Source organism: Eucyclogobius newberryi, unplaced genomic scaffold, assembly GCF_026437365.1.
Source record: "Eucyclogobius newberryi isolate DKJ021-1_F unplaced genomic scaffold, fEucNew1.0.hap1 SCAF_14, whole genome shotgun sequence".
In the NCBI taxonomy this organism is placed as follows: Eukaryota; Metazoa; Chordata; class Actinopteri; order Gobiiformes; family Gobiidae; genus Eucyclogobius; species Eucyclogobius newberryi.
This window is the reverse complement of record NW_027315768.1, coordinates 2,598,759-2,618,872: the sequence shown is the minus strand read 5'-3', so window position 1 is coordinate 2,618,872 and position 20,114 is coordinate 2,598,759.

The following is a 20,114-nucleotide window of genomic DNA, read 5'->3' as shown; positions in this document are numbered from 1 at the left end:
TGAAGGAGCTGGAGGAGCTGGAGGAGCTGAAGGAACCGAAGGAGCCGGAGGAGCTGGAGGAGCTGAAGGAGCTGAAGCTGAAGGAGCTGGAGGAGCTGAAGGAGCTGGAGGAGTTGAAGGAGCCGGAGGAGCCGGAGGAGCTGGAGGAGCTGGAGGAGCTGGAGGATCTGAAGCTGAAGGAGCTGGAGGAGCTGGAGGAGCTGAAGGAGCTGGAGGAGCTGAAGGAGCTGAAGGAGCTGAAGGAGCTGGAGGAGCTGGAGGAGCTGAAGGAACCGAAGGAGCCGCAGAAGCTGGAGGAGCTGAAGGAGCTGAAGCTGAAGAAGCTGAAGGAGCTGGAGGAGCTGAAGGATCTTGAGGAGCTGGAGGAGCTGAAGTTGAAGGAGCTGGAGGAGCTGAAGGAACTGGAGGAGCTGAAGGAGCTGGAGGAGCTGGAGGAGCTGGAGGGGCTTGAGGAGCTGAAGGAGCTGAAGGAGCTGGAGGAGCTAAAGGAGCTAAAGGAGCTGGAGGAGCTGGAGGAGCTGTAAGAGCTGAAGGAGCTGGAGGAGCTGAAGGAGCTGGAGGAGCTGGAAGAGCTGAAGCTGAAGGAGCTGAAGGAGCTGGAGGAGCTGAAGGAGCTGAAGGAGCTGAAGGAGCTAGAGGAGCTGGAGGAGCTGGAGGAGCTGGAGGAGCTGAAGCTGAAGGAGCTGAAGGAGCTGGAGGAGCTGAAGGAGCTGGAGGAGCTGGAGGAGCTGTAAGAGCTGAAGGTGCTTGAGGAGCTGAAGGAGCTGAAGGAGCTAGAGGAGCTGGAGGAGCTGGAGGAGCTGGAGGAGCTGAAGGCGCTGGAGGAGCTGGAGCTGAAGGAGCTGGAGAAGCTGAAGCTGGATGAGCTGGTGGAGCTGAAGGAGCTGGAGGAGTTGAAGGAGCTGGAGGAGCTGAAGGAGCTGAAGGAGCTGAAGGAGCTGGAGGAGCAGAAGGAGCTGGAGGAGCCGGAGGAGCTGAAGGAGCTGAAGGAGCTGAAGGAGCCGAAGGAGCTGATGCTGAAGGAGCTGAAGCTGAAGGAGCTGGAGGAGCTGGAGGAGCTGAAGGAGCTGAAGGAGCTGAAGGAGCCGAAGGAGCTGAAGGAGATGGAGGAGCTGGAGGAGCTGAAGGAGCTGGAGGAGCTGAAGCTGAAGGAGCTGGAGGAGCTGAAGGAGCTGGAGGAGCTGGAGGAGCTGAAGGAGCTGGAGGAGCTGGAGGAGCTGAAGGAGCTGGAGGAGCTGGAGGAGCTGGAGGAGCTGAAGCTGAAGGAGCTGGAGGAGCTGGAGGAGCTGAAGGAGCTGGGGGAGCTGGAGGAGCTGAAGCTGAAGGAGATGGAGGAGCTGAAGGAGCTGTAGGAGCTGAAGGAGCTGGAGGAGCTTGAGGAGCTGAAGCTGAAGGAGCTGGAGGAGCTGGAGGAGCTGATGGAACCGAAGGAGCCGGAGGAGCTGGAGGAGCTGAAGGAGCTGAAGCTGAAGGAGGTGGAGGAGCTGAAGGAGCTGGAGGAGTTGAAGGAGCCGGAGGAGCCAGAGGAGCTGGAGGAGCTGAACGAGCCGGAGGAGCTGGAGGATCTGAAGCTGAAGGAGCTGGAGGAGCTGGAGGAGCTGAAGGAGCTGGAGGAGCTGAAGGAGCCGGAGGGGCTGAAGGAGCTGGAGGAGCTGAAGGAGCTGAAGGAGCTGGAGGAGCTGGAGGAGCTGAAGGAACCGAAGGAGCTGGAGGAGCTGGAGGAGCTGGAGGAGCTGAAGGCGCTGGAGGAGCTGGAGCTGAAGGAGGTGAAGGAGCTGGAGGAGCTGGAGGAGCTGGAGGAGCTGAAGGCGCTGGAGGAGCTGGAGCTGAAGGAGCTGGAGGAGCTGAAGGAGCTGGAGAAGCTGAAGCTGGATGAGCTGGTGGAGCTGGATGAGCTGGAGGAGCTGAAGGAGCTGGAGGAGCTGAAGGAGCTGAAGGAGCTGAAGGAGCTGGAGCAGCTGGAGCAGCTGAAGGAGCTGAAGGAGCTGAAGGAGCTAGAGGAGCTGGAGGAGCTGGAGGAGCTGGAGGAGCTGGAGGAGCTGAAGGCGCTGGAGGAGCTGGAGCTGAAGGAGCTGGAGGAGCTGAAGGAGCTGGAGAAGCTGAAGCTGGATGAGCTGGTGGAGCTGAAGGAGCTGGAGGAGCTGAAGGAGCTGGAGGAGCTGAAGGAGCAGAAGGAGCTGGAGGAGCCGGAGGAGCTGATGCTGAAGGAGCTGAAGCTGAAGGAGCTGGAGGAGCTGGAGGAGCTGAAGGAGCTGAAGGAGCTGAAGGAGCTGAAGGAGCCGAAGGAGCCGGAGTAGCAGAAGGAGCTGGAGGAGCCGGAGGAGCCGGAGGAGCCGGAGGAGCCGGAGTAGCCGGAGGAGCCGGAGGAACCGGCGGAGCTGAAGGAGCTGGAGGAACTGGAGGAGTTGAAGGAGCTGGAGGAGCTGGAGGAGCTGGAGGAGCTGAAGCTGAAGGAGCTGGAGGAGCTGGAGGAGCTGAAGGAGCTGAAGGAGCTGGAGGAGCTGAAGGAGCTGGAGGAGCTGAAGCTGAAGGAGCTGGGGGAGCTGGAGGAGCTGAAGCTGAAGGAGATGGAGGAGCTGAAGGAGCTGTAGGAGCTGAAGGAGCTGGAGGAGCTGAAGGAGCTGGAGGAGCTGAAGCTGAAGGAGCTGGAGGAGCTGAAGCTGAAGGAGCTGGAGGAGCTGGAGGAGCTGAAGGAACCGAAGGAGCCGGAGGAGCTGGAGGAGCTGAAGGAGCTGAAGCTGAAGGAGCTGGAGGAGCTGAAGGAGCTGGAGGAGTTGAAGGAGCCGGAGGAGCCGGAGGAGCTGGAGGAGCTGAAGGAGCTGGAGGAGCTGGAGGATCTGAAGCTGAAGGAGCTGGAGGAGCTGGAGGACCTGAAGGAGCAGGAGGAGCTGAAGGAGCCGGAGGAGCTGAAGGAGCTGAAGGAGCTGAAGGAGCTGAAGGAGCTGGAGGAGCTGAAGGAACTGAAGGAGCCGCAGGAGCTGGAGGAGCTGAAGGAGCTGGAGGAGCTGAAGGATCTTGAGGAGCTGGAGGAGCTGAAGTTGAAGGAGCTGGAGGAGCTGAAGGATCTTGAGGAGCTGGAGGAGCTGAAGTTGAAGGAGCTGGAGGAGCTGAAGGAACTGGAGGAGCTGAAGGAGCTGGAGGAGCTGGAGGAGCTGGAGGGGCTTTAGGAGCTGAAGGAGCTGAAGGAGCTGGAGGAGCTGAAGGAGCTGGAGGAGCTGGAGGAGCAGTAAGAGCTGAAGGAGCTGGAGGAGCTGAAGCTGAAGGAGCTGAAGGAGCTGGAGGAGCTGAAGGAGCTGAAGGAGCTGAAGGAGCTAGAGGAGCTGGAGGAGCTGTAGGAGCTGAAGGCGCTGGAGGAGCTGGAGCTGAAGGAGCTGGAGGAGCTGAAGGAGCTGGAGAAGCTGAAGCTGGATGAGCTAGTGGAGCTGAAGGAGCTGGAGGAGCTGAAGGAGCTGAAGGAGCTGAAGGAGCTGAAGGAGCTGAAGGAGCTGAAGGAGCTGGAGGAGCAGAAGGAGCTGGAGGAGTTGGAGGAGCTGATGCTGAAGGAGCTGGAGGAGCTGGAGAAGCTGAAGGAGCTGGAGGAGCTGGAGGAGCTGTAAGAGCTGAAGGAGCTGGAGGAGCTGAAGGAGCTGGAAGAGCTGAAGCTGAAGGAGCTGAAGGAGCTGGAGGAGCTGAAGGAGCTGAAGGAGCTGAAGGAGCTGAAGGAGCTAGAGGAGCTGGAGGAGCTGGAGGAGCTGGAGGAGCTGGAGGAGCTGGAGGAGCTGAAGGCGCTGGAGGAGCTGGAGCTGAAGGAGCTGGAGAAGCTGAAGCTGGATGAGCTGGTGGAGCTGGAGGAGCTGGAGGAGCTGGAGGAGCTGAAGGAGCTGAAGGAGCTGAAGAGGCTGAAGGAGCTGAAGGAGCTGGAGGAGCAGAAGGAGCTGGAGGAGTTGGAGGAGCTGATGCTGAAGGAGCTGAAGCTGAAGGAGCTGGAGGAGCTGGAGGAGCTGGAGAAGCTGAAGGAGCTGAAGGAGCCGAAGGAGGAGCTCAAGCTGAAGGAGCTGGAGGAGCTGAAGGAGCTGGAGGAGCTGAAGGAGCTGAAGGAGCTGGAGGAGCAGAAGGAGCTGGAGGAGCCGGAGGAGCTGATGCTGAAGGAGCTGAAGCTGAAGGAGCTGGAGGAGCTGGAGGAGCTGAAGGAGCTGAAGGAGCTGGAGGAGCTGAAGCTGAAGGAGCTGGGGGAGCTGGAGGAGCTGAAGCTGAAGGAGATGGAGGAGCTGAAGGAGCTGTAGGAGCTGAAGGAGCTGGAGGAGCTATAGGAGCTGGAGGAGCTGGAGGAGCTCAAGCTGAAGGAGCTGGAGGAGCTGGAGGAGCTGAAGGAATCGAAGGAGCCGGAGGAGCTGGAGGAGCTGAAGGAGCTGAAGCTGAAGGAGCTGGAGGAGCTGAAGGAGCTGGAGGAGTTGAAGGAGCCGGAGGAGCCGGAGGAGCTGAAGGAGCTGGAGGAGCTGGAGGAGCTGAAGCTGAAGGAGCTGGAGGAGCTGGAGGAGCTGAAGGAGCTGGAGGAGCTGAAGGAGCCGGAGGGGCTGAAGGAGCTGAAGGAGCTGAAGGAGCTGGAGGAGCTGGAGGAGCTGAAGGAGCTGAAGGAGCTGAAGTTGAAGGAGCTGGAGGAGCTGAAGGATCTTGAGGAGCTGGAGGAGCTGAAGTTGAAGGAGCTGAAGGAACTGGAGGAGCTGAAGGAGCTGGAGGAGCTGGAGGGGCTTGAGGAGCTGAAGGAGCTGAAGGAGCTGGAGGAGATGAAGGAGCTGGAGGAGCTGGAGGAGCTGTAAGAGCTGAAGGAGCTGGAGGAGCTGAAGGAGCTGGAAGAGCTGGAGCTGAAGGAGCTGGAGGAGCTGAAGGAGCTGAAGGAGCTGAAGGAGCTAGAGGAGCTGGAGGAGCTGGAGGAGCTGGAGGAGCTGGAGGAGCTGGAGGCGCTGGAGGAGCTGGAGCTGAAAGAGCTGGAGGAGCTGAGGCTGGATGAGCTGGTGGAGCTGAAGGAGCTGGAGGAGCTGGAGGAGCTGAAGGAGCTGAAGGAGCTGAAGGAGCTGAAGGAGCTGGAGGAGCAGAAGGAGCTGGAGGAGCCGGAGGAACTGATGCTGAAGGAGCTGAAGCTGAAGGAGCTGGAGGAGCTGGAGGAGCTGAAGGAGCTGAATGAGCCGAAGGAGCTGGAGGAGCTGGAGGAGCTGAAGCTGAAGGAGCTGGAGGAGCTGGAGGAGCTGAAGGAGCTGGGGGAGCTGGAGGAGCTGAAGCTGAAGGAGATGGAGGAGCTGAAGGAGCTGTAGGAGCTGAAGGAGCTGGAGGAGCTGAAGAAGCTGGAGGAGCTGGAGGAGCTGAAGCTGAAGGAGCTGGAGGAGCTGGAGGAGCTGGAGGAGCCGAAGGAGCCGGAGGAGCTGGAGGAGCTGGAGGAGCTGGAGGAGCTGAAGCTGAAGGAGCTGGAGGAGCTGGAGGAGCTGGAGGAGCCGAAGGAGCCGGAGGAGCTGGAGGAGCTGAAGGAGCTGAAGCTGAAGGAGCTGGAGGAGCTGAAGGAGCTGGAGGAGTTGAAGGAGCCGGAGGAGCTGGAGGAGCTGAAGGAGCTGGAGGAGCTGGAGGATCTGAAGCTGAAGGAGCTGGAGGAGCTGAAGGAGCAGAAGGAGCTGGAGGAGCTGAAGCTGAAGGAGCTGGAGGAGCTGAAGGAGCTGAAGGAGCTGGAGGAGCTGAAGGAGCTGGAGGAGCTGAAGGAGCTGAAGGAGCTGAAGGAGCTGGAGGAGCCGGAGGGGCTGAAGGAGCTGAAGGAGCTGAAGGAGCTGGAGGAACTGGAGGAGCTGAAGTTGAAGGAGCGGGAGGAGCTGGAGCAGCTGGAGGAGCTGAAGGAGCTGGAGGAGCTGAAGCTGAAGGATCTGGAGGAGCTGGAGGAGCTGAAGTTGAAGGAGCTGGAGGAGCTGAAGGAGCTGAAGGAGCTGGAGGAGCTGGATAAGCTGAAGGAATTGGAAGAGCTGGAGGAGCTGAAGCTGAAGGAGATGGAGGAGCTGAAGGAGCTGTAGGAGCTGAAGGAGCTGGAGGAGCTGAAGAAGCTGGAGGAGCTGGAGGAGCTGAAGCTGAAGGAGCTGGAGGAGCTGGAGGAGCTGGAGGAGCCGAAGGAGCCGGAGGAGCTGGAGGAGCTGGAGGAGCTGGAGGAGCTGAAGCTGAAGGAGCTGGAGGAGCTGGAGGAGCTGGAGGAGCCGAAGGAGCCGGAGGAGCTGGAGGAGCTGGAGGAGCTGAAGGAGCTGAAGCTGAAGGAGCTGGAGGAGCTGAAGGAGCTGGAGGAGTTGAAGGAGCCGGAGGAGCTGGAGGAGCTGAAGGAGCTGGAGGAGCTGGAGGATCTGAAGCTGAAGGAGCTGGAGGAGCTGAAGGAGCAGAAGGAGCTGGAGGAGCTGAAGCTGAAGGAGCTGGAGGAGCTGAAGGAGCTGAAGGAGCTGGAGGAGCTGAAGGAGCTGGAGGAGCTGAAGGAGCTGAAGGAGCTGAAGGAGCTGGAGGAGCCGGAGGGGCTGAAGGAGCTGAAGGAGCTGAAGGAGCTGAAGGAGCTGGAGGAACTGGAGGAGCTGAAGTTGAAGGAGCGGGAGGAGCTGGAGCAGCTGGAGGAGCTGAAGGAGCTGGAGGAGCTGAAGCTGAAGGATCTGGAGGAGCTGGAGGAGCTGAAGTTGAAGGAGCTGGAGGAGCTGAAGGAGCTGGAGGAGCTGGATAAGCTGAAGGAATTGGAAGAGCTGGAGGAGCTAGAGGAGCTGAAGGAGCTGGAGGAGCTGGAGGAGCTGTAAGAGCTGAAGGAGCTGGAGGAGCTGAAGCTGAAGGAGCTGGAGAAGCTGAAGGAGCTGGAGGAGCTGGAGGAGCTGAAGCTGAAGGAGCTGGAGGAGCTGAAGGAGCTGGAGGAGCTGAAGGAGCTGAAGGAGCTAGAGGAGCTGGAGGAGCTGAAGGAGCTGGAGGAGCAGAAGGAGCTGGAGGAGCCGGAGGAGCTGATGCTGAAGGAGCTGAAGCTGAAGAAGCTGGAGGAGCTGGAGGAGCTGAAAGAGCTGAAGGAGCCGAAGGAGCTGGAGGAGCTGGAGGAGCTGAAGCTGAAGGAGCTGGAGGAGCTGGAGGAGCTGAAGGAGCTGGGGGAGCTGGAGGAGCTGAAGCTGAAGGAGATGGAGGAGCTGAAGGAGCTGTAGGAGGTGAAGGAGCTGGAGGAGCTGAAGAAGCTGGAGGAGCTGGAGGAGCTGGAGGAGCAGGAGGAGCTGAAGCTGAAGGAGCTGGAGGAGCTGAATGAACCGAAGGAGCCGGAGGAACTGGAGGAGCTGAAGGAGCTGAAGCTGAAGGAGCTGGAGGAGCTGACGGAGCTGAAGGAGCTGAAGGAGCTGGAGGAGCAGAAGGAGCCGGAGGAGCTGATGCTGAAGGAGCTGAAGCTGAAGGAGCTGGAGGAGCTGGAGGAGCTGAAGGAGCTGAAGGAGCCGAAGGAGCTGATGCTGAAGGAGCTGAAGCTGAAGGAGCTGGAGGAGCCGGATGAGCCGGAGGAGCCAGCGGAGCTGAAGGAGCTGGAGGAGCTGGAGGAGCTGAAGGAGCTGGAGGAGCTGGAGGAGCTGAAGCTGAAGGAGCTGGAGGAGCTGAAGGAGCCGGAGGAGCTGGAGGAGCTGAAGGAGCAGAAGGAGCTGGAGGAGCTGAAGCTGAAGGAGCTGGAGGAGCTGAAAGAGCTGAAGGAGCTGGAGGAGCTGAAGGAGCTGGAGGAGCTGAAGGAGCTGAAGGAGCTGAAGGAGCTGGAGGAGCCGGAGGGGCTGAAGGAGCTGAAGGAGCTGAAGGAGCTGAAGGAGCTGGAGGAACTGGAGGAGCTGAAGCTGAAGGAGCGGGAGGAGCTGGAGCAGCTGGAGGAGCTGAAGGAGCTGGAGGAGCTGAAGCTGAAGGATCTGGAGGAGCTGGAGGAGCTGAAGTTGAAGGAGCTGGAGGAGCTGAAGGAGCTGAAGGAGCTGGAGGAGCTGGAGAAGCTAAAGGAATTGGAAGAGCTGGAGGAGCTAGAGGAGCTGAAGGAGCTGGAGGCGCTGGAGGAGCTGTAAGAGCTGAAGGAGCTGGAGGAGCTGAAGCTGAAGGAGCTGGAGAAGCTGAAGGAGCTGGAGGAGCTGGAGGAGCTGAAGCTGAAGGAGCTGGAGGAGCTAAAGGAGCTGAAGGAGCTGGAGGAGCTGGAGGAGCTGAAGGAGCTGAAGGAGCTGAAGGAGCTGAAGGAGCTGGAGGAGCAGAAGGAGCTGAAGGAGCCGAAGGAGCTGGAGGAGCTGGAGGAGCTGGAGGAGCTGAAGCTGAAGGAGCTGGAGGAGCTGGAGGAGCTGAAGGAGCTGGGGGAGCTGGAGGAGCTGAAGCTGAAGGAGATGGAGGAGCTGAAGGAGCTGTAGGAGGTGAAGGAGCTGGAGGAGCTGGAGGAGCTGAAGAAGCTGGAGGAGCCGGAGGAGCTGATGCTGAAGGAGCTGAAGCTGAAGAAGCTGGAGGAGCTGGAGGAGCTGAAGGAGCTGAAGGAGCCGAAGGAGCTGGAGGAGCTGGAGGAGCTGAAGCTGAAGGAGCTGGAGGAGCTGGAGGAGCTGAAGGAGCTGGGGGAGCTGGAGGAGCTGAAGCTGAAGGAGATGGAGGAGCTGAAGGAGCTGTAGGAGGTGAAGGAGCTGAAGAAGCTGGAGGAGCTGGAGGAGCTGGAGGAGCTGGAGGAGCTGAAGCTGAAGGAGCTGGAGGAGCTGGAGGAGCTGAATGAACCGAAGGAGCCGGAGGAGCTGGAAGAGCTGAAGGAGCTGAAGCTGAAGGAGCTGGAGGAGCTGAAGGAGCTGGAGGAGTTGAAGGAGCCGGAGGAGCTGAAGGAGCTGGAGGATCTGAAGCTGAAGGAGCTGGAGGAGCTGGAGGAGCTGAAGGAGCTGGAGGAGCTGAAGGAGCCGGAGGGGCTGAAGGAGCTGGAGGAGCTGAAGGAGCTGAAGGAGCTGAAGGAGCTGGAGGAGCTGGAGGAGCTGAAGCTGAAGGAGCTGGAGGAGCTGGAGGAGCTGAAAGAGCTGGAGGAGCTGAAGGAACTGCAGGAGCTGAAGGAGTTGGAGGAGCTGGATGAGCTGGAGGAGCTGAAGCTGGAGGAGCTGGAGGAGCTGGAAGGGCTGAAGCTGAAGGAGCTGAAGGAGCTGAAGGAGCAGAAGGAGCTGGAGGAGCTGAAGCTGAAGAAGCTGGTGGAGCTGAAGGAGCTGGAGGAGCTGAAGAAGCTGAAGGAGCTGAAGGAGCTGGAGGAGCTGAAGGAGCTGGAGGAGCTGAAGGAGCTGAAGGAGCTGGAGGAGCTGAAGCTAAAGGAGCTGGAGGAGCTGGAGGAGCTGGAGGAGCTGAAGCGGAAGGAGCTGGAGGAGCTGGAGGAGCTGAAGGAGCTGGAGGAGCTGAAGGAGCTGGAGGAGCTGAAGGAGCTGAAGGAGCTGGAGGAGCCGGAGGGGCTGGAGGAGCTGAAGGAGCTGAAGGAGCTGAAGGAGCTGGAGGAACTGGAGGAGCTGAAGCTGAAGGAGCTGGAGGAGCTGAAGGAGCTGGAGGAGCTGGAGGAGCTGGAGCTGAAGGAGCTGGAGGAGCTGAAGCTGAAGGAGCTGGAGGAGCTGAAGGAGCTGAAGGAGCTGAAGGAGCTGGAGGAGCTGAAGGAGCTGAAGGAGCTGGAGGAGCAGAAGGAGCCGGAGGAGCTGATGCTGAAGGAGCTGAAGCTGAAGGAGCTGGAGGAGCTGGAGGAGCTGAAGGAGCTGAAGGAGCCGGATGAGCCGGAGGAGCCAGCGGAGCTGAAGGAGCTGGAGGAGCTGGAGGAGCTGAAGGAGCTGGAGGAGCTGGAGGAGCTGAAGCTGAAGGAGCTGGAGGAGCTGAAGGAGCTGGAGGAGCTGGAGGAGCTGAAGGAACCGAAGGAGCCGGAGGAGCTGGAGAAGCTGAAGGAGCTGAAGCTGAAGGAGCTGGAGGAGCTGAAGGAGCTGGAGGAGTTGAAGGAGCCGGAGGAGCTGGAGGAGCTGAAGGAGCTGGAGGAGCTGGAGGATCTGAAGCTGAAGGAGCTGGAGGAGCTGAAGGAGCAGAAGGAGCTGGAGGAGCTGAAGCTGAAGGAGCTGGAGGAGCTGAAGGAGCTGGAGGAGCTGGAGGAGCTGAAGGTGCTGAAGGAGCTGGAGGAGCCGGAGGGGCTGAAGGAGCTGAAGGACCTGAAGGAGCTGGAGGAACTGGAGGAGCTGAAGCTGAAGGAGCTGGAGGAGCTGGAGCAGCTGGAGGAGCTGGAGGAGCTGAAGCTGAAGGATCTGGAGGAGCTGGAGGAGCTGAAGTTGAAGGAGCTGGAGGAGCTGAAGGAGCTGGAGGAGCTGGAGAAGCTGAAGGAGCTGGAGGAGCTGGAGGAGCTGTAAGAGCTGAAGGAGCTGGAGGAGCTGAAGCTGAAGGAGCTGGAGAAGCTGAAGGAGCTGGAGGAGCTGAAGCTGAAGGAGCTGGAGGAGCTGAAGGAGCTGGAGGAGCTGAAGGAGCTGGAGGAGCTGAAGGAGCTGAAGAAGCTGAAGGAGCTGGAGGAGCTGGAGGAGCCGGAGGGGCTGGAGGAGCTGAAGGAGCTGGAGGAGCTGGAGGATCTGAAGCTGAAGGAGCTGGAGGAGCTGAAGGAGCAGAAGGAGCTGGAGGAGCTGAAGCTGAAGGAGCTGGAGGAGCTGAAGGAGCTGGAGGAGCTGGAGGAGCTGAAGGTGCTGAAGGAGCTGGAGGAGCCGGAGGGGCTGAAGGAGCTGAAGGACCTGAAGGAGCTGGAGGAACTGGAGGAGCTGAAGCTGAAGGAGCTGGAGGAGCTGGAGCAGCTGGAGGAGCTGGAGGAGCTGAAGCTGAAGGATCTGGAGGAGCTGGAGGAGCTGAAGTTGAAGGAGCTGGAGGAGCTGAAGGAGCTGGAGGAGCTGGAGAAGCTGAAGGAGCTGGAGGAGCTGGAGGAGCTGTAAGAGCTGAAGGAGCTGGAGGAGCTGAAGCTGAAGGAGCTGGAGAAGCTGAAGGAGCTGGAGGAGCTGAAGCTGAAGGAGCTGGAGGAGCTGAAGGAGCTGGAGGAGCTGAAGGAGCTGGAGGAGCTGAAGGAGCTGAAGAAGCTGAAGGAGCTGGAGGAGCTGGAGGAGCCGGAGGGGCTGGAGGAGCTGAAGGAGCTGAAGGAGCTGGAGGAGCTGGAGGAGCCGGAGGGGCTGGAGGAGCTGAAGGAGCTGGAGGAGCTGAAGGAGCCGGAGGAGCTGAAGGAGCTGGAGGAGCTGAAGGAGCTGAAGGAGCTGAAGGAGCTGGAGGAGCCGGAGGGGCTGGAGGAGCTGAAGGAGCTGAAGGAGCTGAAGGAGCTGAAGGAGCTGAAGGAGCTGGAGGAACTGGAGGAGCTGAAGCTGAAGGAGCTGGAGGAGCTGAAGGAGCTGGAGGAGCTGGAGGAGCTGGAGCTGAAGGAGCTGGAGGAGCTGAAGCTGAAGAAGCTGGAGGAGCTGAAGGAGCTGAAGGAGCTGAAGGAGCTGAAGGAGCTGGAGGAGCTGGAGGAGCTGGAGCTGAAGGTGCTGGAGGAGCTGAAGCTGAAGGAGCTGGAGGAGCTGAAGGAGCTGGAGGAGCTGAAGGAGCTGAAGGAGCTGAAGGAGAAGACGGAGCTGGAGGATCCGGAGGAGCTGATGCTGAAGGAGCTGAAGCTGAAGGAGCTGGAGGAGCTGGAGGAGCTGAAGGAGCCGAAGGAGCTGATGCTGAAGGAGCTGAAGCTGAAGGAGCTCGAGGAGCCGGATGAGCCGGAGGAACCAGCGGAGCTGAAGGAGCTGGAGGAGCTGGAGGAGCTGGAGGAGCTGGAGGAGCTGAAGCTGAAGGAGCTGGAGGAGCTGAAGGAACCGAAGGAGCCGGAGGAGCTGGAGGAGCTGAAGGAGCTGAAGCTGAAGGAGCTGGAGGAGCTGAAGGAGCTGGAGGAGTTGAAGGAGCCGGAGGAGCGGGAGGAGCTGGAGGAGCTGAAGCTGAAGGAGCTGAAGGAGCTGGAGGAGCTGGAGGAGCTGGAGGAGCTGGAGGAGCTGGAGGAGCTGAAGGAGCTGGAGGAGCTGAAGGAGCTGGAGGAGCTGGAGGATCTGAAGCTGAAGGAGCTGGAGGAGCTGAAGGAGCAGAAGGAGCTGGAGGAGCTGAAGCTGAAGGAGCTGGAGGAGCTGAAGGAGCTGAAGGAGCTGGAGGAGCTGAAGGAGCTGGAGGAGCTGAAGGAGCTGGAGGAGCTGAAGGAGCTGAAGGAGCTGAAGGAGCTGAAGGAGCTGAAGCTGAAGGATCTGGAGGAGCTGGAGGAGCTGAAGTTGAAGGAGCTGGAGGAGCTGAAGGAGCTGAAGGAGCTGGAGGAGCTGGAGAAGCTGAAGGAGCTGGAAGAGCTGGAGGAGCTAGAGGAGCTGAAGGAGCTGGAGGAGCTGGAGGAGCTGTAAGAGCTGGAGGAGCTGAAGCTGAAGGAGCTGGAGAAGCTGAAGGAGCTGGAGGAGCTGAAGCTGAAGGAGCTGGAGGAGCTGAAGGAGCTGGAGGAGCTGAAGGAGCTGGAGGAGCTGAAGGAGCTGAAGGAGCTGAAGGAGCTGGAGGAGCTGGAGGAGCTGAAGGAGCTGAAGGAGCTGAAGGAGCTGAAGGAGCAGAAGGAGCTGGAGGAGCCGGAGGAGCTGATGCTGAAGGAGCTGAAGCTGAAGGAGCTGGAGGAGCTGGAGGAGCTGAAGGAGCTGAAGGAGCCGAAGGAGCTGGAGGAGCTGGAGGAGCTGAAGCTGAAGGAGCTGGAGGAGCTGGAGGAGCTGAAGGAGCTGGGGGAGCTGGAGGAGCTGAAGCTGAAGGAGATGGAGGAGCTGAAGGAGCTGTAGGAGCTGAAGGAGCTGGAGGAGCTGAAGAAGCTGGAGGAGCTGGAGGAGCTGGAGGAGCTGAAGCTGAAGGAGCTGGAGGAGCTGGAGGAGCTGAAGCTGAAGGAGCTGGAGGAGCTGGAGGAGCTGAATGAACCGAAGGAGCCGGAGGAGCTGGAGGAGCTGAAGGAGCTGAAGCTGAAGGAGCTGGAGGAGCTGAAGGAGCTGGAGGAGTTGAAGGAGCCGGAGGAGCTGGAGGAGCTGAAGGAGCTGGAGGATCTGAAGCTGAAGGAGCTGGAGGAGCTGGAGGAACTGAAGGAGCTGGAGGAGCTGAAGGAGCCGGAGGGGCTGAAGGAGCTGGAGGAGCTGAAGGAGCTGGAGGAGCTGGAGGAGCTGAAGCTGAAGGAGCTGGAGGAGCTGGAGGAGCTGAAAGAGCTGGAGGAGCTGGAGGAGCTGAAGAAGCTGGAGGAGCCGGAGGAGCTGATGCTGAAGGAGCTGAAGCTGAAGAAGCTGGAGGAGCTGGAGGAGCTGAAGGAGCTGAAGGAGCCGAAGGAGCTGGAGGAGCTGGAGGAGCTGAAGCTGAAGGAGCTGGAGGAGCTGGAGGAGCTGAAGGAGCTGGGGGAGCTGGAGGAGCTGAAGCTGAAGGAGATGGAGGAGCTGAAGGAGCTGTAGGAGGTGAAGGAGCTGGAGGAGCTGAAGAAGCTGGAGGAGCTGGAGGAGCTGGAGGAGCTGGAGGAGCTGAAGCTGAAGGAGCTGGAGGAGCTGGAGGAGCTGAATGAACCGAAGGAGCCGGAGGAGCTGGAAGAGCTGAAGGAGCTGAAGCTGAAGGAGCTGGAGGAGCTGAAGGAGCTGGAGGAGTTGAAGGAGCCGGAGGAGCTGAAGGAGCTGGAGGATCTGAAGCTGAAGGAGCTGGAGGAGCTGGAGGAGCTGAAGGAGCTGGAGGAGCTGAAGGAGCCGGAGGGGCTGAAGGAGCTGGAGGAGCTGAAGGAGCTGAAGGAGCTGAAGGAGCTGGAGGAGCTGGAGGAGCTGAAGCTGAAGGAGCTGGAGGAGCTGGAGGAGCTGAAAGAGCTGGAGGAGCTGAAGGAACTGCAGGAGCTGAAGGAGTTGGAGGAGCTGGATGAGCTGGAGGAGCTGAAGCTGGAGGAGCTGGAGGAGCTGGAAGGGCTGAAGCTGAAGGAGCTGAAGGAGCTGAAGGAGCAGAAGGAGCTGGAGGAGCTGAAGCTGAAGAAGCTGGTGGAGCTAAAGGAGCTGGAGGAGCTGAAGAAGCTGAAGGAGCTGAAGGAGCTGGAGGAGCTGAAGGAGCTGGAGGAGCTGAAGGAGCTGAAGGAGCTGGAGGAGCTGAAGCTAAAGGAGCTGGAGGAGCTGGAGGAGCTGGAGGAGCTGAAGCGGAAGGAGCTGGAGGAGCTGGAGGAGCTGAAGGAGCTGGAGGAGCTGAAGGAGCTGGAGGAGCTGAAGGAGCTGAAGGAGCTGGAGGAGCCGGAGGGGCTGGAGGAGCTGAAGGAGCTGAAGGAGCTGAAGGAGCTGGAGGAACTGGAGGAGCTGAAGCTGAAGGAGCTGGAGGAGCTGAAGGAGCTGGAGGAGCTGGAGGAGCTGGAGCTGAAGGAGCTGGAGGAGCTGAAGCTGAAGGAGCTGGAGGAGCTGAAGGAGCTGAAGGAGCTGAAGGAGCTGAAGGAGCTGGAGGAGCAGAAGGAGCCGGAGGAGCTGATGCTGAAGGAGCTGAAGCTGAAGGAGCTGGAGGAGCTGGAGGAGCTGAAGGAGCTGAAGGAGCCGGAGGAGCCAGCGGAGCTGAAGGAGCTGGAGGAGCTGGAGGAGCTGAAGGAGCTGGAGGAGCTGGAGGAGCTGAAGCTGAAGGAGCTGGAGGAGCTGAAGGAGCTGGAGGAGCTGGAGGAGCTGAAGGAACCGAAGGAGCCGGAGGAGCTGGAGAAGCTGAAGGAGCTGAAGCTGAAGGAGCTGGAGGAGCTGAAGGAGCTGGAGGAGTTGAAGGAGCCGGAGGAGCTGGAGGAGCTGAAGGAGCTGGAGGAGCTGGAGGATCTGAAGCTGAAGGAGCTGGAGGAGCTGAAGGAGCAGAAGGAGCTGGAGGAGCTGAAGCTGAAGGAGCTGGAGGAGCTGAAGGAGCTGGAGGAGCTGGAGGAGCTGAAGGTGCTGAAGGAGCTGGAGGAGCCGGAGGGGCTGAAGGAGCTGAAGGACCTGGGGGAGCTGGAGGAACTGGAGGAGCTGAAGCTGAAGGAGCTGGAGGAGCTGGAGCAGCTGGAGGAGCTGGAGGAGCTTAAGCTGAAGGATCTGGAGGAGCTGGAGGAGCTGAAGTTGAAGGAGCTGGAGGAGCTGAAGGAGCTGGAGGAGCTGGAGAAGCTGAAGGAGCTGGAGGAGCTGGAGGAGCTGTAAGAGCTGAAGGAGCTGGAGGAGCTGAAGCTGAAGGAGCTGGAGAAGCTGAAGGAGCTGGAGGAGCTGAAGCTGAAGGAGCTGGAGGAGCTGAAGGAGCTGGAGGAGCTGAAGGAGCTGGAGGAGCTGAAGGAGCTGAAGAAGCTGAAGGAGCTGGAGGAGCTGGAGGAGCCGGAGGGGCTGGAGGAGCTGAAGGAGCTGAAGGAGCTGGAGGAGCTGGAGGAGCCGGAGGGGCTGGAGGAGCTGAAGGAGCTGAAGGAGCTGAAGGAGCTGGAGGAGCTGAAGGAGCTGGAGGAGCTGGAGGAGCTGGAGGAGCTGTAAGAGCTGAAGGAGCTGGAGGAGCTGAAGCGGAAGGAGCTGGAGGAGCTGAAGGAGCTGGAGGAGCTGGAGGAGCTGAAGGAGCCGGAGGAGCTGAAGGAGCTGGAGGAGCTGAAGGAGCTGAAGGAGCTGAAGGAGCTGGAGGAGCCGGAGGGGCTGGAGGAGCTGAAGGAGCTGAAGGAGCTGAAGGAGCTGAAGGAGCTGAAGGAGCTGGAGGAACTGGAGGAGCTGAAGCTGAAGGAGCTGGAGGAGCTGAAGGAGCTGGAGGAGCTGGAGGAGCTGGAGCTGAAGGAGCTGGAGGAGCTGAAGCTGAAGAAGCTGGAGGAGCTGAAGGAGCTGAAGGAGCTGAAGGAGCTGGAGGAGCTGGAGGAGCTGGAGCTGAAGGTGCTGGAGGAGCTGAAGCTGAAGGAGCTGGAGGAGCTGAAGGAGCTGGAGGAGCTGAAGGAGCTGAAGGAGCTGAAGGAGCTGGAGGAGAAGACGGAGCTGGAGGATCCGGAGGAGCTGATGCTGAAGGAGCTGAAGCTGAAGGAGCTGGAGGAGCTGTAGGAGCTGAAGGAGCCGAAGGAGCTGATGCTGAAGGAGCTGAAGCTGAAGGAGCTCGAGGAGCCGGATGAGCCGGAGGAACCAGCGGAGCTGAAGGAGCTGGAGGAGCTGGAGGAGCTGGAGGAGCTGGAGGAGCTGAAGCTGAAGGAGCTGGAGGAGCTGAAGGAGCTGGAGGAGCTGGAGGAGCTGGAGGAGCTGAAGCTGAAGGAGCTGGAGGAGCTGAAGGAACCGAAGGAGCCGGAGGAGCTGGAGGAGCTGAAGGAGCTGAAGCTGAAGGAGCTGGAGGAGCTGAAGGAGCTGGAGGAGTTGAAGGAGCCGGAGGAGCCGGAGGAGCTGGAGGAGCTGAAGCTGAAGGAGCTGAAGGAGCTGGAGGAGCTGGAGGAGCTGGAGGAGCTGGAGGAGCTGAAGGAGCTGGAGGAGCTGAAGGAGCTGGAGGAGCTGGAGGATCTGAAGCTGAAGGAGCTGGAGGAGCTGAAGGAGCAGAAGGAGCTGGAGGAGCTGAAGCTGAAGGAGCTGGAGGAGCTGAAGGAGCTGAAGGAGCTGGAGGAGCTGAAGGAGCTGAAGGAGCTGGAGGAGCTGAAGGAGCTGGAGGAGCTGAAGGAGTTGAAGGAGCTGAAGGAGCTGAAGGAGCTGAAGGAGCTGAAGCTGAAGGATCTGGAGGAGCTGGAGGAGCTGAAGTTGAAGGAGCTGGAGGAGCTGAAGGAGCTGAAGGAGCTGGAGGAGCTGGAGAAGCTGAAGGAGCTGGAAGAGCTGGAGGAGCTAGAGGAGCTGAAGGAGCTGGAGGAGCTGGAGGAGCTGTAAGAGCTGGAGGAGCTGAAGCTGAAGGAGCTGGAGAAGCTGAAGGAGCTGGAGGAGCTGGAGGAGCTGAAGCTGAAGGAGCTGGAGGAGCTGAAGGAGCTGGAGGAGCTGAAGGAGCTGGAGGAGCTGAAGGAGCTGAAGGAGCTGAAGGAGCTGGAGGAGCTGGAGGAGCTGAAGGAGCTGAAGGAGCTGAAGGAGCTGAAGGAGCAGAAGGAGCTGGAGGAGCCGGAGGAGCTGATGCTGAAGGAGCTGAAGCTGAAGGAGCTGGAGGAGCTGGAGGAGCTGAAGGAGCTGAAGGAGCCGAAGGAGCTGGAGGAGCTGGAGGAGCTGAAGCTGAAGGAGCTGGAGGAGCTGGAGGAGCTGAAGGAGCTGGGGGAGCTGGAGGAGCTGAAGCTGAAGGAGATGGAGGAGCTGAAGGAGCTGTAGGAGCTGAAGGAGCTGGAGGAGCTGAAGAAGCTGGAGGAGCTGGAGGAGCTGGAGGAGCTGAAGCTGAAGGAGCTGGAGGAGCTGGAGGAGCTGAAGCTGAAGGAGCTGGAGGAGCTGGAGGAGCTGAATGAACCGAAGGAGCCGGAGGAGCTGGAGGAGCTGAAGGAGCTGAAGCTGAAGGAGCTGGAGGAGCTGAAGGAGCTGGAGGAGTTGAAGGAGCCGGAGGAGCTGGAGGAGCTGAAGGAGCTGGAGGATCTGAAGCTGAAGGAGCTGGAGGAGCTGGAGGAACTGAAGGAGCTGGAGGAGCTGAAGGAGCCGGAGGGGCTGAAGGAGCTGGAGGAGCTGAAGGAGCTGGAGGAGCTGGAGGAGCTGAAGCTGAAGGAGCTGGAGGAGCTGGAGGAGCTGAAAGAGCTGGAGGAGCTGGAGGAACTGCAGGAGCTGAAGGAGTTGGAGGAGCTGGATGAGCTGGAGGAGCTGAAGCTGGAGGAGCTGGAGGAGCTGGAAGGGCTGAAGCTGAAGGAGCTGAAGGAGCTGAAGGAGCAGAAGGAGCTGGAGGAGCTGAAGCTGAAGTAGCTGGAGGAGCTGAAGGAGCTGGAGGAGCTGGAGGAGCTGAAGCTGAAAGAGCTGGAGGAGCTGAAGGAGCTGGAGGAGCTGAAGGAGCTGGAGGAGCTGAAGGAGCTGAAGGAGCTGAAGGAGCTGGAGAAGCTGAAGCTGGATGAGCTGGTGGAGCTGAAGGAGCTGGAGGAGCTGAAGAAGCTGAAGGAGCTGAAGGAGCTGGAGGAGCTGAAGGAGCTGAAGGAGCTGGAGGAGCTGAAGCTAAAGGAGCTGGAGGAGCTGAAGGAGCTGGAGGAGCTGGAGGAGCTGAAGCTGAAGGATCTGGAGGAGCTGAAGTTGAAGGAGCTGGAGGAGCTGAAGGAGATGAAGGAGCTGGAGGAGCTGGAGAAGCTGAAGGAGCTGGAAGAGCTGGAGGAGCTGGAGGAGCTGAAGGAGCTGAAGGAGCTGGAGGAGCTGAAGGAGCTGGAGGAGCTTGAGGAGCTGGAGGAGCTGTAAGAGCTGAAGGAGCTGGAGGAGCTGAAGCGGAAGGAGCTGGAGGAGCTGAAGGAGCTGGAGGAGCTGGAGGAGCTGAAGCTGAAGGAGCTGGAGGAGCTGAAGGAGCTGGAGGAGCTGAAGGAGCTGGAGGAGCTGGAGGAGCTGAAGGAGCTGAAGGAGCTGGAGGAGCCGGAGGGGCTGGAGGAGCTGAAGGAGCTGAAGGAGCTGAAGGAGCTGGAGGAACTGGAGGAGCTGAAGCTGAAGGAGCTGGAGGAGCTGAAGGAGCTGGAGGAGCTGGAGGAGCTGGAGCTGAAGGAGCTGGAGGAGCTGAAGCTGAAGGAGCTGGAGGAGCTGAAGGAGCTGAAGGAGCTGGAGGAGCTGAAGGAGCTGAAGGAGCTGAAGGAGCTGGAGGAGCAGAAGGAGCTGGAGGAGCCGGAGGAGCTGATGCTGAAGGAGCTGGAGGAGCTGGAGGAGCTGAAGGAGCTTAAGGAGCCGAAGGAGCTGATGCTGAAGGAGCTGAAGCTGAAGGAGCTGGAGGAGCCGGATGAGCTGGAGGAACCAGCGGAGCTGAAGGAGCTGGAGGAGCTGGAGGAGCTGAAGGAGCTGGAGGAGCTGGAGGAGCTGGAGGAGCTGGAGGAGCTGAAGCTGAAGGAGCTGGAGGAGCTGGAGGAGCTGAAGGAACCGAAGGAGCCGGTGGAGCTGGAGGAGCTGAAGGAGCTGAAGGAGCTGTTGGAGCTGAAGCTGAAGGAGCTGGAGGAGCTGAAGGAGCTGTTGGAGTTGAAGGAGCTGGAGGAGCTGAAGGAGCTGAAGGAGCTGAAGGAGCTGGAGGAGCTGAAGGAGCTGAAGGAGCTGGAGGAGCTGGAGGAGCTGGAGCTGAAGGAGCTGGAGGAGCTGAAGCTGAAGGAGCTGGAGGAGCTGAAGGAGCTGAAGGAGCTGGAGGAGCTGAAGGAGCTGAAGGAGCTGAAGGAGCTGGAGGAGCAGAAGGAGCCGAAGGAGCTGATGCTGAAGGAGCTGAAGGAGCCGGATGAGACGGAGGAACCAGCGGAGCTGAAGGAGCTGGAGGAGCTGGAGGAGCTGGAGGAGCTGAAGCTGAAGGAGCTGGAGGAGCTGAAGGAGCTGGAGGAGCTGGAGGAGCTGAAGCTGAAGGAGCTGGAGGAGCTGGAGGAGCTGAAGGAACCGAAGGAGCCGGAGGAGCTGGAGGAGCTGAAGGAGATGAAGCTGAAGGAGCTGGAGGAGCTGAAGGAGCTGTTGGAGCTGAAGCTGAAGGAGCTGGAGGAGCTGAAGGAGCTGTTGGAGTTGAAGGAGCCGGAGGAGCCGGAGGAGCTGAAGGAGCTGGAGGAGCTGGAGGATCTGAAGCTGAAGGAGCTGGAGGAGCTGGAGGAGCTGAATGAACCGAAGGAGCCGGAGGAGCTGGAGGAGCTGAAGGAGCTGGAGGAGCTGAAGGAGCTGGAGGAGCTGAAGGAGCTGGAGGAGTTGAAGGAGCCGGAGGAGCCGGAGGAGCTGGAGGAGCTGAAGGAGCTGGAGGATCTGAAGCTGAAGGAGCTGGAGGAGCTGGAGGAGCTGGAGGAGCTGAAGGAGCCGGAGGGGCTGAAGGAGCTGGAGGAGCTGAAGGAGCTGAAGGAGCTGGAGGAGCTGGAGGATCTGAAGCTGAAGGAGCTGGAGGAGCTGAAGGAGCAGAAGGAGCTGGAGGAGCTGAAGCTGAAGGAGCTGGAGGAGCTGAAGGAGCTGGAGGAGCTGGAGGAGCTGAAGCTGAAAGAGCTGGAGGAGCTGAAGGAGCTGGAGGAGCTGGAGGAGCTGAAGGAGCTGAAGGAGCTGGAGGAGCCGGAGGGGCTGAAGGAGCTGAAGGAGCTGGAGGAACTGGAG